General features: G+C 37.5%; 1 protein-coding gene and 1 pseudogene across 1 annotated transcript in view; one reads left to right on the plus strand and one right to left on the minus strand.

The window, feature by feature from the left end:
- Window positions 1–18988, minus strand: part of LOC148480726 (uncharacterized) — a 280051-nt gene that overhangs the window by 228488 nt on the left and 32575 nt on the right.
- LOC148480731 (uncharacterized) lies at window positions 810–18832 on the plus strand (annotated as a pseudogene).

Below are 18988 nucleotides of genomic sequence, written 5' to 3' on the forward strand. Positions count from 1 at the left end.
AATGGAAAGAGCAGACTTTCAGCTTTTTGGTGACTGCTGCTAAAAAACATGAGAGGAACATTTTGCAGAGAAAAATCAAAAACAAAAGAGAAATTAATGACATTACAGATTAGGAATCTGGAAAGTACTGTGCAGGATAACCGGAATAGAAATTGTTTTTCATGTGGCGTTTGGTCACTTTCAAAGGCAGTGCCCAATGTTACTGATACAACAGAGCAGACCACCCCCAATGTGTCCCCCTCACAGATTTATGGACAGGAACGGGGAGTTCGTTCCTGGATCTAGACCAAGTTTTCACCCTCTTCCTTTCACTAGGTTTTACGACCAGGTTTTTGCCCCCCTCCTCCTGCTGGGTTTTACACTTCTCGGTTTAAGCCTTACACGCTGAATCCAAACACACAGCCTTTTGTTCCAAGGGGAGGGGTGAATACGTTAGCTCACCCATAGGATGAGGCATGCACCCGTATGCTTGCATTACAGGTATCTAGAGTTCCTGAACCCGCCATACAAATGCAAGTAAGTATTGATATTTATCCCTTTACCATAGATACAGATGCTAAGCGTAGCGTCCTAAGGGATAAAGGAATTATTGAAAAAACATCATAGTTCAAGCAGTGGGAATTACTGGTGAAATTATGACTCTCCCAGTTTCTACAAAACAAGACATTACACTAGGACCGATTTCTACAACACATGCATTTATTCTTTCAACAAAAGCGCCATCAAATTTTTTAGGAAGAGATTTGTTGGATGGAGTATTTTTGCAGATTCCAGGAAAACACACAGAGGATGTGCAGGCGTACTTGGATATGGCACAGATTCCTACACCTATATTGGTGATTCTTACTCCAGAGACTGAACAAATGTTGGGAGAGGTTCCAGAAAAACTCTGGACAACAGATTCACAGGATGTTGGGTTGATGAATGATGCCCTGCCAGTATATGCTGAGTTGTTGCCAGGTGAGTCTCCACCACGCGTACCTCAGTACCCATTGAAACCAGAAGTAGAGGTGGGTATAGAACCGGTTATCCAATCTCTCCTAACAAAAGGAATATTGGTGAAATGTATGAGTCCACCTAATACTCAGATATATCCAATTCCAAAGTGAAATACAGGTACGGCTACAAGTAAGAATATGAGTTGGCACTTAGTGCAGGAATTAAAAGCTTTAAACAAAGTGGTAAAGTCACATTTTCCAGTAGTTCCAAATCCTGCAACCATTCTGAGGCAGATACCTGAGGATACAACTCATTTTTCAGTCATAGATTTGTGTAGTGCTTTCTTTTCAGTACCAATACATCTGGATTCACAGTATCTTTTTGCCTTTACTTTTAAAGGTATTCAATATACCTGGACTAGGCTTAATCAAGGGTTTGTGGATTCACCAAGTATTTTTTCCCAATACTTGCAAAATAACTTAGTCTTTTGTTCCAACAGGTGGTTCGGTTCTAATCCAATATGTGCATGATCTGCTATTGTGTTCCAAGTCTTTTGAGGCATCGCTAGAAGATACTAAACAACTATTGTGTTTTCTTTCACAACTAGGTCACAAAGTTTCAAGAGAGAAGATTCAGCTCTGTACTGAAAAGGTTAAATACCTAGGTCATTGCTTGGCACCAGGCCAGACACCTAGATCCACAAAGAATTGGTATAATTGATAAGTATCCTTTGCCTAGGACCTTGGTGGCTAACCTTGACACTCCAGATGTTGTGTAACTACATATCCCAGCATGAACTGCTACCATTTTGCTATTAGGGCATGCTAAAACTGTGGCAAGGCATGCTGGGATATGTAGTTCCACAACATCTGGAGTGTCAAGGTTAGCCACCACTGGCCTAGGACACAAAAGGAGGTGCGTGCATTTCTAGGAATGTCTCAATGTTGCAGACAATGGATACCAGGGTTCTCCTCCGTAGCATTACTTTTGCAGAAATTAATTTCTTATGATCAACCTCAACTTGTACAACATACACCTGAGACAATTGAATCATTTGAGGAAATTAAGGAGCTTCTGGCTGCAGCCCCGGCACTGGGTCTCCCAAATTATCCTTTACTTTATTGTACAGAGGATAAGAACACGGCCATAGGCGTGTTAACTCAAATTCATGGGGACATGCATAGACCAATTGGATATTTCTGTGCACAGCTCAACGCAGTTGCAAGATCTCTGCCGACTTGTCTCAGAGCAGTCGCGGCTGCGGCTTTACTCATAGACAAGACACAAGACATTGTGCTCCAGTCTGAATTACATTTATACATTCCACATGCTGTAGCTCAGTTACTAAACAACTCTCAGACCAGACGTGTCGGCAGCCAGATTTTCCCATTGGGAGATTGATCTTTTAACACCTACTAATGTACATATACACAAGTGTACTGCCCTCATTCCTGCTACATTATTACCCATTTTTTCCTCAAAGGGGGGAGAGGAGAGATTTGAGGAAAAGGGGTTGATGAGCATTATTGCATGAGATAAATCTTTTCTGTAGAACCAGATATTTCTGAAGTTCTTTCACTGATGGCAGCTGTCACAGACAAACACATGATGGCTCTTTGGTGACAGGGTATGCAGTGACTACACAGGATGAAATAGTGGAAGCTAACCCATTGGGTCCACCACATTCAGCACAGGTGGCAGAACTTACAGCATTAATAAGAGCATGCCAGCTAGCTGAAGGTAAAAGAGTTAACACCTATACTGACTCCAGATATGGGTTTGGGGTTGTTCAGGATTTTGGTGCAATTTGGAGGCATAGGGGTTATCTCACAGCTTCTGGAACCCCAATTGCACATACAGTCAAAGAGCTGATAAAGGCAATACAACTACCGAAAGAAGTCGCAGTGATGAAGTGTCAGGCACATACTAAACAGAATGACACCATTTCCATGGGGAATAGATTAGCTGACACAGCAGCAAGAGAAGCAGTTAGTGAGGAGCCAGTGGTAAGCACTAAATTCATGTTGTTTAAGGAAATTACATTTGATCAATTAAAACAATGTCAGGAAAATACTTCTCACACTGAGGTTAATACTTGGAAGCTAAGAAATTGTAACAAAGGGAAGATGGTGTTTGGGTAGATGCAGAAGGAAGACCAGTGGCACCAAAGTCGTTACTACCAGCCCTTGCAGAAGGTGCTCATGGACTAGTACATTTGGGAGCAGACAATATGAATCTCATTGTGCAATCTTATTGGTGTGCTCCAGGTTTCATGTCAGTGGCCAGAGCCAAACGTCAAGGTTGTGTAATTTGCCTGAAAAACAATGTGGGGATATCTGTGCCTACAAAGGTAAATCATTTACCCAATTCCACAGGCCCTTTCCAGAGATTGCAAACTGATTATATTCAGTTACCTAAGTCCAGAGGGTTCAAGTACATGTTGGTTTGTGTTTGTATGTTCAGCGGGTGGATTGAAGGATGGTTTACGGCAACCGATAATCCGCAAATTGCCGCTAAGAATATTTTGCAAGAATTTGTATGTAGATATGAGTTACCTCGTGTTATTGAAAGTGACAGGGGAACTCATTTTACAGGAAGTGTTTCAGAAAATGTGTGAAATTATGGGAATAGAAACAAAATTGTATACTCTGTATTATCCAAAGCGTCAGCCAAAGTTGAGACAGAACAGGGTTATTAAAAATAGGCTAGCCAAACGTACAAGAGACAGGAATGGCGTGGCCCGAAGCCCTGCCTTTGGTGCTTCCTAGCACACGAACCACACCTAAACCCCGCTCAATCTATCACCTTATGAGTTACTTTTTGGACAGCAACCACGATACGTCACTAACCCAAAAATTTACTTAAAAATGCAACATGATTTGACTGGTTATTATGTCATACAATTGTCTAAACAGTTGCAAGATCTGCGAAAAGCTCAACAAGATGTTCAACCAGCATCTGCAATTGGTCCAGCACATGAGATAGTCTGGAGGCTGTTCTTATGTTATGATAAGAAATTTTTTATGTTCTGGTTCCCTTACAGATCAATGGGATGGTCCGTGGCAAGTACTGCTGACAACAGACATAGCTGCAAAGGTTGCTGAGGACACCAGGATTCACAGCTCTCACTGCAAAAAGGTCAGAGATCCGAGCTTAGAGGGACCAAAAGACTCTGAATTCAAGACCAAATTATATCTGAAAGAACTCTTCAAGCAAGATGGAAGTGATTGCTTACCACAGACTGCAGGCCTAGACTGATGCAAAATAGAACTTCTGTGTGTTGGGTTTCTTCCTAGTTATTTCAGTAGTGGGACTGATTTTTGCTGGAGAGCGAGTGAGGGTTCATGGTCTGGTTACTACACATCCAGTAATTTGGATGGAGTTTATTCTAATATTTCCTTTTCTAAGCAGGACAAGAGCTAAATGACCGGTGTCAGGAGATTGATTTACCATCTGTTGAAAAGTGTATTTGTGACTACTGTACTAAATCACCAGAGGAAAGATGCATATTGTGGTGTATGGATAATATTGGTTATTATTCAGAGGAATATCCCATTCAGCAATATCATGCATTGGGGGGTATTCAATTACAGGCAAAATTGACCATATTCGCCATCGACGGCGAGGGCAGGCATAAAAATTAGCAAAATCCCTATTTTTGGGTAAAAATGTGGGGATTTCTTACAGAACAATTTGGACAGCCCCCTAATGATATTTTAGCGGAAAAAAAATCGTAAGTTGCGCACTTTGGCGAAAAGACGACGGCTGAAATTTCGGTCCAAATATTTTTTTTCCATGAAAAATGCATTTAACGTATTGGGGCTGGTATTTCAGAGGGCCATAAGGATGTGCCAATTGTTTTAAACATTGCACGTGGCTGGCGCAGGTGGTTTTTTATAACCGCTAAAAAAACACCTGCGCCAGCCACTTGCGATGCTTAGAACACTTGACGCATCCTTATGGCCCTCCGAAATATCAGCCCCATTATGTTAAATGGATTTTTCATGGAAAAAAAAAAATTACCGAAATTTCAGCGGTCATTTTTCGCCAAAGTGCGCAACTTACGATGGAGAAAACTTCTCCAGTTTTTTTTCTCCAATTGCATTTTCGCCTGTTTTTTGGTGAAAAAACGTCCGTTTTCGCCGCTAATTGAATACGGCCCATTGTTGGGTAAAATATTAAATGTTACTAATTGTTGGATGTGCACCAGAACTCCATTATTAAGTCAAGATATGCCACTGACACCGGAACCAGCTTTTCACACTGAAATTACTAAGATACATACCACAGAGACTTGTGAGGATTGTTTTTCTAAAAGGTCTGGTCAAAAGGTTACTGATACTTATAATCTGACAAAACCTCCAGTGATTACATTAGCTGCACATGTAAGTGAATATATTCCTTTTTGTTTTAATAAAACAATTTATGAAATGCAACAGTTACACCTCAGATTTGGACAACTGCAGGATTGTATACTATTCCTAGGCCAGAACACCCAATACAGCTAGGAAAGGCTGAGACAGGTTACTGCAATAAGATCATTACTATGCACAAGCCCTATGTTCCTCAATGTGAAAAATTCTGTAAGGTCTTCTGAAATCTGATTGTGTAACATGTACCATCGATTTTTATAATGAATCATTTGATTACACATTTCCTGTGAGGAAACCCAGGAATACAGAGGATAATGAGACAGAGAAAGGCAGTAAGGTAGGTCAGGTAAGAAGTGAGGAAGATACTAGGACAAAGAGTGGGCCAGAACAGGAGATATTTCACACGTCACCTGGGAATGATAGTTGCTACTATGGTATTAGGATTTGATGTTCCTTTCCTTTTGCCAAATGATCTCTATTACATATGTGGAAAATATGCTTACAAATGGTTACCAATCAATTCCTAAGGTATTTGTTATTTAGGTCGAGTGATTCCACAATTTTAAGCCATAACTCATGATGATTTGCAAAAAGTTCTTTTGCAGGGTACCAATATGGGACGTTCTCAAATAGACATTGTTCCGATGAAAAAAAAAGTACATAACTCTGATAAACATCGTATTGGTACAGCCTTTGCTAACTTTCTTACATCTGGTAATTGGGGATGTTTGGAAAATCAACAAGAGATTATTGATCTGGCTGAGTTTATGGACAATGTGACCGAACTTAATGATTAGACTTTCAGACATGCTGGACATGAGTTAAAAGCATTTCGAAATTAACTATTGCAACACCACCTAGTGCTGGACTATCTAACTGCACAAGCTGGGGGATACAGTCTTACTCTTGAAACAAATCTTGGAGTTCATTGTTGCAATTATCTGACCAATGACACTACTGATCCGGAAGCTGTCATTACTAATTACATGAATGAGGCTCATGATATGAAAGAAAAATTTCGCCATATACATTATGATAAAGAGTCAGAAAATGATTCATTGTGGTTATGGTTAGATCCTAGTAAATGGGTTTCAAGATTTGGAAAATGGTTTACCGATTTGTGTCATGCTATGACAAAGTTTATTCTTGCTATTGTGATCTTGGTTCTTCTCATCTATACTTTCTACCGATGTGGCCTATGCTGTATTCAAGGGCTACACAGAGAGGTAACTACAGTATGAGGGAAACAGGAACACATGACAATAAAGAGACACCTGGGATAGATATGGAGGAGCTTTATGTTCCAGTGTAATCTATAAATATGACATATGTACAACACAGACACCTGGGATAGATATGGAGGAGCTTTATGTTCCAGTGTAATCTATACATATGTCACATGTACAATAAAGAGACACCTGGGATAGAAATGGAGGAGCATTATGTTCCAGTGTAATCTATAAATATGACACATGTACAATACAGAGACACCTGGGATAGATATGGAGGAGCTTTATGTTCCAGTGTAATCTATAAATATGACACATGTACAATACAGAGACATCTGGGATAGGTGTACATGTGACATATGTTCCAGTGTAATCTATACATATGTCACATGTACAATAAAGAGACACCTGGGAGAGATATGGGGGAGCTTTATGTTCCAGTGTAATCTATAAATATGACATATGAACAATACAGAGACACCTGGGATATGGAGGAGCTTTATGTTCCAGTGTAATCTATAAATATGTCACATGTACAATAAAGAGACACCTGGGATAGATATGGAGGAGCTTTATGTTCCAGTGTAATCTATAAATATGTCACATGTACAATAAAGAGACACCTGGGATAGATATGGAGGAGCTTTATGTTCCAGTGTAATCTATAAATATGACACATGTACAATAAAAGGACACCTGGGACAGATATGGAGGAGCTTTATGTTCCAGTGTAATCTATAAATATGACACATGTACAATAAAGAGACACCTAGGGTGGATATGGAGCTTTATGTTCCAGTGTAATCTATACATATGTCACATGTACAATAAAGAGACACCTGGGATAGATATGAAGGAGCTTTATGTTCCAGTATAATCTATAAATGTCACATGTACAATACAGAGACACCTGGGATATGGATATGGAGGAGCTTTATGTTCTAGTGTAATCTCTAAATATGACACATGTACAATAAAGAGACACCTGGGATAGATATGGAGGCGCTTTACGATCCAGTGTAATCTATAAATATGTCACATGTACAATACAGAGACACCTGGGATAGATATGGAGGAGCTTTATGTTCGAGTGTAATCTATAAATATGACACATGACAATAGACACCTGGGATAGATATGGAGGCGCTTTATGTTCCAGTGTAATCTATAAATATGACACATGTACAATAAAGAGACACCTGGGATAGATATGGAGGCGCTTTACGTTCCAGTGTAATCTATAAATATGACACATGTACAATACAGAGACACCTGGGATATGGAGGAGCTTTATGTTCCAGTGTAATCTATAAATATAACACATGTACAATAAAGAGACACCTGGGATAGATATGGAGGAGCTTTATGTTCCAGTGTAATCTATAAATATGACACATGTACAATAGACACCTGGGATAGATATGGAGTTTTATGTTCCAGTGTAATCTATAAATATGTCACATGTACAATACAGAGACACCTGGGATATGGCTATGGAGGAGCTTTATGTTCCAGTGTAATCCATAAATATGACATGTACAATACAGAGACACCTGGGACAGATATGGAGCTTTATGTTCCAGTGTAATCTATATATATGACATATGTACAATAAAGAGACACCTGGGATAGATGTACAATAAAGAGACACCTGGGATAGATATGGAGGAGCCTTATGTTCCAGTGTAATCTATAAATATAACACATGTACAATAAAGAGACACCTGGGATAGATATGGAGCTTTATGTTCCAGTGTAATCTATAAATATGACACATGTACAATACAGAGACACCTGGGATAGATATGGAGGAGCTTTATGTTCCAGGGTAATCTATAAATATATCACATGTACAATACAGAGACACCTGGGATAGATATGGAGGAGCTTTATGTTCCAGTGTAATCTATAAATATGACACATGTACAATAAAGAGACACCTGGGATAGATATGGAGGAGCTTTATGATCCAGTGTAATCTATAAATATGACACATGTACAATACAGAGACACCTGTAATATGGATATGGAGGAGCTTTATGTTCCAGTGTAATCCATAAATATGACATGTACAATACAGAGACACCTGGGACAGATATGGAGGAGCTTTATGTTCCAGTGTAATCTATATATATGACATGTACAATAAAGAGACACCTGGGAGAGATGGAGGAGCTTTATGTTCCAGTGTAATCTATAAATATGACACATGTACAATAAAGAGACACCTGGGATAGATATGGAGGCGCTTTACGTTCCAGTGTAATCTATAAATATGACACATGTACAATAAAGACACCTGGGATAGATATGGAGGAGCTTTACGTTCCAGTGTAATCTATAAAAATGACATATGTACAATAAAGAGACACCTGGGATAGATATGGAGGAGCTTTATGTTCCAGTGTAATCTATAAATATCACACATGTACAATAAAGAGACACCTGGGATAGATATGGAGGAACTGTATGTTCCAGTGTAATCTATAAATATGTCACATGTACAATAAAGAGACACCTGGGATAGATACGGAGGAGCTTTATGTTCCAGTGTAATCTATAAATATGACACATGTACACTAAAGAGACACCTGGGATAGATACGGAGGAGCTTTATGTTCCAGTGTAATCTATAAATATGTCACATGTACAATAAAGAGACACCTGGGATAGATATGGAGGAGCTTTATGTTCCAGTGTAATCTATATATATGACATGTACAATAAAGAGACACATGGGATAGATATGGAGGAGCTTTATGTTCCAGTGTAATCTATAAATATGACATATGTACAATAGACACCTGGGATAGATATGGGGGAGCTTTATGTTCCAGTGTAATCTATAAATATGTCACATGTACAATACAGAGACACCTGGAATAGATATGGAGGAGCTTTATGTTCCAGTGTAATCAATAAATATGACACATGTACAATAAAGAGACACCTGGTATATATATGGAGGAGCTTTATGTTCAAGTGCAATCTATAAATATGACACATGTACAATAAAGAGAAACCTGGGATAGATATGGAGGTGCTTTATGTTCCAGTGTAATCTATAAATATGACACATGTACAATACAGAGACACCTGGGATAGATATGGAGGAGCTTTATGTTCCAGTGAAATCTATAAATATGACACATGTACAATACAGAGACACCTGGGATAGATATGGAGGAGCTCTATGTTCCAGTGTAATCTCTAAATATGACACATGTACAATACAGAGACACCTGGGATAGATATGGAGGAGCTCTATGTTCCAGTGTAATCTATAAATATGACACATGTACAATACAGAGACAACTGGGATAGATATGGAGGCACTTTACGTTCCAGTGTAATCTATAAATATGACACATGTACAATAAAGAGACACCTGGGATAGATAAGGAGGAGCTTTACGTTCCAGTGTAATCTATAAATATGACACATGTACAATAAAAAGACACCTGGGATATAGAGGAGATTTATGTTCCAGTGTAATCTATAAATATGACACATGTACAATAAAGAGACACCTGGGATAGATATGGAGGAGCTTTATGTTCCAGTGTAATCTATACATATGTCACATGTACAATAAAGAGACACCTGGGATAGATATAGAGATTTATGTTCCAGTGTAATCTATAAATATGTCACATGTACAATAAAGAGACACCTGGGATAGATATAGAGGAGATTTATGTTCCAGTGTAATCTATAAATATGTCGCATGTACAATAAAGAGACACCTGGGATAGATATAGAGGAGATTTATGTTCCAGTGTAATCTATAAATATGACACACGTACAATAAAGAGACACCTGGGATAGATATGGAGGAGCTTTATGTACCAGTGTTATCTATAAATATGTCACATGTACAATAAAGAGACACCTGGGATAGATATGGAGGAGCTTTATGTTCCCGTGTAATCTATAAATATGACACATGTACAATAAAGAGACACCTGGGATAGATATGGAGGAGCTTTATGTTCCAGTGTAATCTATATATATGACATGTACAATAAAGAGACACCTGGGATAGATATGGAGGAGCTTTATGTTCCAGTGTAATCTATAAATATGACACATGTACAATAAAGAGACACCTGGGATAGATATGGAGGAGCTTTATGTTCCAGTGTAATCTATATATATGACATGTACAATAAAGAGACACCTGGGATAGATATGGAGGAGCTTTATGTTCCAGTGTAATCTATAAATATGTTACATGTACAATAAAGAAACACCTGGGATAGATATGGAGGAGCTTTATGTTCCAGTGTAATCTATATATATGACATGTACAATAAAGAGACACATGGGACAGATATGGAGGAGCTTTATGTTCCAGTGTAATCTATAAATATGACATTTGTACAATAGACACCTGGGATAGATATGGGGGAGCTTTATGTTCCAGTGTAATCTATAAATATGACATATGTACAATAAAGAGACACCTGGGATAGATATGGGGGAGCTTTATGTTCCAGTGTAATCTATAAATATGACACATGTACAATAAAGAGACACCTGGTATATATATGGAGGAGCTTTATGTTCCAGTGTAATCTATAAATATCACACATGTACAATAAAGAGACACCTGGGATATATATGGAGGAGCTTTATGTTCCAGTGTAATCTATAAATATGACACATGTACAATAAAGAGAAACCTGGGATAGATATGGAGGAGCTTTATGTTCCAGTGTAATCTATAAATATGACACATGTACAATACAGAGACACCTGGGACAGATATGGAGGAGCTTTATGTTCCAGTGTAATCTATAAATATGACACATGTACAATACAGAGACACCTGGGATAGATATGGAGGAGCTCTATGTTCCAGTGTAATCTATAAATATGACACATGTACAATACAGAGACACCTGGGATAGATATGGAGGAGCTCTATGTTCCAGTGTAATCTATAAATATGACACATGTACAATACAGAGACAACTGGGATAGATATGGAGGCACTTTACGTTCCAGTGTAATCTATAAATATGACACATGTACAATAAAGAGACACCTGGGATATAGAGGAGATTTATGTTCCAGTGTAATCTATAAATATGACACATGTACAAAAAAAAGACACCTGGGATATAGAGGAGATTTATGTTCCAGTGTAATCTATAAATATGACACATGTACAATAAAGAGACACCTGGGATAGATATGGAGGAGCTTTATGTACCAGTGTAATCTATACATATGTCACATGTACAATAAAGAGACACCTGGGATAGATATAGAGATTTATGTTCCAGTGTAATCTATAAATATGTCACATGTACAATAAAGAGACACCTGGGATAGATATAGAGGAGATTTATGTTCCAGTGTAATCTATAAATATGTCGCATGTACAATAGACACCTGGGATAGATATAGAGGAGATTTATGTTCCAGTGTAATCTATAAATATGACACACGTACAATAAAGAGACACCTGGGATAGATATGGAGGAGCTTTATGATCCCGTGTAATCTATAAATATGACACATGTACAATACAGAGACACCTGGGATAGATATGGAGGAGCTTTATGTTCCAGTGTAATCTATAAATATCACACATGTACAATAAAGAGACACCTGGGATAGATATGGAGGAACTGTATGTTCCAGTGTAATCTATAAATATGTCACATGTACAATAAAGAGACACCTGGGATAGATACGGAGGAGCTTTATGTTCCAGTGTAATCTATAAATATGACACATGTACACTAAAGAGACACCTGGGATAGATACGGAGGAGCTTTATGTTCCGGTGTAATCTATAAATATGTCACATGTACAATAAAGAGACACCTGGGATAGATATGGAGGAGCTTTATGTTCCAGTGTAATCTATATATATGACATGTACAATAAAGAGACACATGGGATAGATATGGAGGAGCTTTATGTTCCAGTGTAATCTATAAATATGACATATGTACAATAGACACCTGGGATAGATATGGGGGAGCTTTATGTTCCAGTGTAATCTATAAATATGTCTCATGTACAATACAGAGACACCTGGAATAGATATGGAGGAGCTTTATGTTCCAGTGTAATCAATAAATATGACACATGTACAATAAAGAGACACCTGGTATATATATGGAGGAGCTTTATGTTCAAGTGCAATCTATAAATATGACACATGTACAATAAAGAGAAACCTGGGATAGATATGGTGCTTTATGTTCCAGTGTAATCTATAAATATGACACATGTACAATACAGAGACACCTGGGATAGATATGGAGGAGCTTTATGTTCCAGTGAAATCTATAAATATGACACATGTACAATACAGAGACACCTGGGATAGATATGGAGGAGCTCTATGTTCCAGTGTAATCTCTAAATATGACACATGTACAATACAGAGACACCTGGGATAGATATGGAGGAGCTCTATGTTCCAGTGTAATCTATAAATATGACACATGTACAATACAGAGACAACTGAGATAGATATGGAGGCACTTTACGTTCCAGTGTAATCTATAAATATGACACATGTACAATAAAGAGACACCTGGGATAGATAAGGAGGAGCTTTACGTTCCAGTGTAATCTATAAATATGACACTTGTACAATAAAAAGACACCTGGGATATAGAGGAGATTTATGTTCCAGTGTAATCTATAAATATGACACATGTACAATAAAGAGACACCTGGGATAGATATGGAGGAGCTTTATGTTCCAATGTAATCTATAAATATGTCACATGTACAATAAAGAGACACCTGGGATAGATATGGAGGAGCTTTATGTTCCAGTGTAATCTATACATATGTCACATGTACAATACAGAGACACCTGGGATAGATATAGAGGAGATTTATGTTCCAGTGTAATCTATAAATATGACACATATACAATACAGAGACACCTGGGATAGATATGGAGGAACTGTATGTTCCAGTGTAATCTATAAATATGTCACATGTACAATAAAGAGACACCTGGGATAGATATGGAGGAGCTTTATGTACCAGAGTTATCTATAAATATGTCACATGTACAATAAAGAGACACCTGGGATAGATATGGAGGAGCTTTATGTTCCCGTGTAATCTATAAATATGACACATGTACAATACAGAGACACCTGGGATAGATATGGAGGAGCTTTATGTTCCAGTGTAATCTATAAATATGACACATGTACAATAAAGAGACACCTGGGATAGATATGGAGGAGCTTTATGTACCAGTGTAATCTATAAATATGACACATGTACAATACAGAGACACCTGGGATAGATATGGAGGAGCTTTATGTTCCAGTGTAATCTATAAATATGACACATGTACAATAAAGAGACACCTGGGATAGATATGGAGGAGCTTTATGTTCCAGTGTAATCTATAAATATGACACATGTACAATACAGAGACACCTGGGATAGATATGGAGGAGGTTTACGTTCCAGTGTAATCTAAAAATATGACACATGTACAATACAGAGACACCTGGGATAGATATGGAGGCGCTTTACGTTCCAGTGTAATCTATAAATATGACACATGTACAATAAAGAGACACCTGGGATAGATATGGAGGAGCTCTACGTTCCAGTGTAATCTATAAATATGACACATGTACAATAAAGAGACACCTGGCATAGATATAGAGGAGATTTACGTTCCAGTGTAATCTATAAATATGTCACATATACAATAAAGAGACACCTGGGATAGATATGGAGGAGCTTTACGTTCCAGTGTAATCTATAAATATGACACATGTACAATAAGGAGACACCTGGGATAGATATAGAGGAGATTTACGTTCCAGTGTAATCTATAAATATGTCACATGTACAATAAAGAGACACCTGGGATAGATACGGAGGAGCTTTATGTTCCAGTGTAATCTATAAATATGACACATGTACAATAAAGAGACACCTGGGATAGATATGGAGGAGCTTTATGTTCCCGTGTTATCTATAAATATGTCACATGTACAATAAAGAGACACCTGGGATAGATATGGAGGAGCTTTATGTTCCCGTGTAATCTATAAATATGACACATGTACAATACAGGGACACCTGGGATAGATATGGAGGAGCTTTATGTTCCAGTGTAATGTATAAATATGACACATGTACAATAAAGAGACACCTGGGATAGATATGGAGGAGCTTTATGTTCCAATGTAATCTATAAATATGTCACATGTACAATAAAGAGACACCTGGGATAGATATGGAGGAGCTTTATGTTCCAGGGTAACCTATAAATATGTCACATGTACAATAAAGAGACACCTGGGATAGATATGGAGGAGCTTTATGTTCCAGTGTAATCTATACATATGTCACATGTACAATACAGAGACACCTGGAATAGATATAGAGATTTATGTTCCAGGGTAATCTATAAATATGACACATGTACAATAAAGAGACACCTGGGATAGATATGGAGGAGCTTTATGTTCCAGTGTAATCTATAAATATGACACATATACAATACAGAGACACCTGGGATAGATATGGAGGAGCTTTATGTTCCAGTGTAATCTATAAATATGACATATGTACAATACAGAGACACCTGGGATAGATATGGAGGAGCTTTATGTTCCAGTGTAACCAATAAATATGACACATATACAATAAAGAGACACCTGGGATAGATATGGAGGAGCTTTATGTACCAGTGTAATCTATAAATATGACACATGTACAATACAGAGACACCTGGGATAGATATGGAGGAGCTTTATGTTCCAGTGTAATCTATAAATATGTCACATGTACAATAAAGAGACATCTGGGATAGATATGGAGGAGCTTTATGTTCCAGTGTAATCTATAAATATGACACATGTACAATAAAGAGACACCTGGGATAGATATGGGGGAGCTTTATGTTCCAGTGTAATCTATAAATATGTCACATGTACAATACAGAGACACCTGGAATAGATATGGAGGAGCTTTATGTTCCAGTGTAATCAATAAATATGACACATGTACAATAAAGAGACACCTGGTATATATATGGAGGAGCTTTATGTTCAAGTGCAATCTATAAATATGACACATGTACAATAAAGAGAAACCTGGGATAGATATGGAGGTGCTTTATGTTCCAGTGTAATCTATAAATATGACACATGTACAATACAGAGACACCTGGGATAGATATGGAGGAGCTTTATGTTCCAGTGAAATCTATAAATATGACACATGTACAATACAGAGACACCTGGGATAGATATGGAGGAGCTCTATGTTCCAGTGTAATCTCTAAATATGACACATGTACAATACAGAGACACCTGGGATAGATATGGAGGAGCTCTATGTTCCAGTGTAATCTATAAATATGACACATGTACAATACAGAGACAACTGAGATAGATATGGAGGCACTTTACGTTCCAGTGTAATCTATAAATATGACACATGTACAATAAAGAGACACCTGGGATAGATAAGGAGGAGCTTTACGTTCCAGTGTAATCTATAAATATGACACATGTACAATAAAAAGACACCTGGGATATAGAGGAGATTTATGTTCCAGTGTAATCTATAAATATGACACATGTACAATAAAGAGACACCTGGGATAGATATGGAGGAGCTTTATGTTCCAATGTAATCTATAAATATGTCACATGTACAATAAAGAGACACCTGGGATAGATATGGAGGAGCTTTATGTTCCAGTGTAATCTATACATATGTCACATGTACAATACAGAGACACCTGGGATAGATATAGAGGAGATTTATGTTCCAGTGTAATCTATAAATATGACACATATACAATACAGAGACACCTGGGATAGATATGGAGGAACTGTATGTTCCAGTGTAATCTATAAATATGTCACATGTACAATAAAGAGACACCTGGGATAGATATGGAGGAGCTTTATGTACCAGAGTTATCTATAAATATGTCACATGTACAATAAAGAGACACCTGGGATAGATATGGAGGAGCTTTATGTTCCCGTGTAATCTATAAATATGACACATGTACAATACAGAGACACCTGGGATAGATATGGAGGAGCTTTATGTTCCAGTGTAATCTATAAATATGACACATGTACAATAAAGAGACACCTGGGATAGATATGGAGGAGCTTTATGTACCAGTGTAATCTATAAATATGACACATGTACAATACAGAGATACCTGGGATAGATATGGAGGAGCTTTATGTTCCAGTGTAATCTATAAATATGACACATGTACAATAAAGAGACACCTGGGATAGATATGGAGGAGCTTTATGTTCCAGTGTAATCTATAAATATGACACATGTACAATACAGAGACACCTGGGATAGATATGGAGGAGGTTTACGTTCCAGTGTAATCTAAAAATATGACACATGTACAATACAGAGACACCTGGGATAGATATGGAGGCGCTTTACGTTCCAGTGTAATCTATAAATATGACACATGTACAATAAAGAGACACCTGGGATAGATATGGAGGAGCTCTACGTTCCAGTGTAATCTATAAATATGACACATGTACAATAAAGAGACACCTGGCATAGATATAGAGGAGATTTACGTTCCAGTGTAATCTATAAATATGTCACATATACAATAAAGAGACACCTGGGATAGATATGGAGGAGCTTTACGTTCCAGTGTAATCTATAAATATGACACATGTACAATAAGGAGACACCTGGGATAGATATAGAGGAGATTTACGTTCCAGTGTAATCTATAAATATGTCACATGTACAATAAAGAGACACCTGGGATAGATACGGAGGAGCTTTATGTTCCAGTGTAATCTATAAATATGACACATGTACAATAAAGAGACACCTGGGATAGATATGGAGGAGCTTTATGTTCCCGTGTTAGCTATAAATATGTCACATGTACAATAAAGAGACACCTGGGATAGATATGGAGGAGCTTTATGTTCCCGTGTAATCTATAAATATGACACATGTACAATACAGGGACACCTGGGATAGATATGGAGGAGCTTTATGTTCCAGTGTAATGTATAAATATGACACATGTACAATAAAGAGACACCTGGGATAGATATGGAGGAGCTTTATGTTCCAATGTAATCTATAAATATGTCACATGTACAATAAAGAGACACCTGGGATAGATATGGAGGAGCTTTATGTTCCAGGGTAACCTATAAATATGTCATATGTACAATAAAGAGACACCTGGGATAGATATGGAGGAGCTTTATGTTCCAGTGTAATCTATACATATGTCACATGTACAATACAGAGACACCTGGAATAGATATAGAGATTTATGTTCCAGGGTAATCTATAAATATGACACATGTACAATAAAGAGACACCTGGGATAGATATGGAGGAGCTTTATGTTCCAGTGTAATCTATAAATATGACACATATACAATACAGAGACACCTGGGATAGATATGGAGGAGCTTTATGTTCCAGTGTAATCTATAAATATGACATATGTACAATACAGAGACACCTGGGATAGATATGGAGGAGCTTTATGTTCCAGTGTAACCAATAAATATGACACATATACAATAAAGAGACACCTGGGATAGATATGGAGGAGCTTTATGTACCAGTGTAATCTATAAATATGACACATGTACAATACAGAGACACCTGGGATAGATATGGAGGAGCTTTATGTTCCAGTGTAATCTATAAATATGTCACATGTACAATAAAGAGACATCTGGGATAGATATGGAGGAGCTTTATGTTCCAGTGTAATCTATAAATATGACATATGTACAATACAGAGACACCTGGGATAGATATGGAGGAGCTTTATGTTCCAGTGTAATCTATAAATATGACACATGTACAATAAAGAGACACCTGGGATACATATGGAGGAGCTTTATGTTCCAGTGTTAGCTATAAATGATACATGTAAAATGTGTATATTCAAAGGGTAAAAATTGTGAGTTAGATTCAATAAGATATACAGTATATTTCACATAACTCAATATATACAGATATATTTCATATACGTACATATATTTACAAGTTACAAATATCCATATACTGATATATCATACAGAGCACATATATACATTAGTCAGTAAAAGAACCACTCGTCAGCCATGATGGTGCAGCAGGACTTAGCTATCATGGTCATTATAAGCACGATATTAACTAACTTGTTTTTCTCAATGTAGGGAGTATATAGAATACAATAAGATATTTCCTATTACGCACAGTCTGAGCTATTTACCAAATATAGAGATGCAGCCCACAGAGCAAGGATGTTAGCAGGACACGTAGCCTCATCCATAGTATTCCAAGGACAGGACAGAGGATTCTAATAATACTAATAAGAATAAACTATGTCTCCATATTATTATAAATGTGTTATCAGATTATGCCAGAAGTCATCCAGTGCTTGCATGCCATAGAGGTAACAATCAT

The sequence above is a fragment of the Taudactylus pleione genome, unplaced genomic scaffold, assembly GCF_031769625.1.
Source record: "Taudactylus pleione unplaced genomic scaffold, aTauple2 ptg000603l, whole genome shotgun sequence".
Taxonomy (NCBI): domain Eukaryota; kingdom Metazoa; phylum Chordata; class Amphibia; order Anura; family Myobatrachidae; genus Taudactylus; species Taudactylus pleione.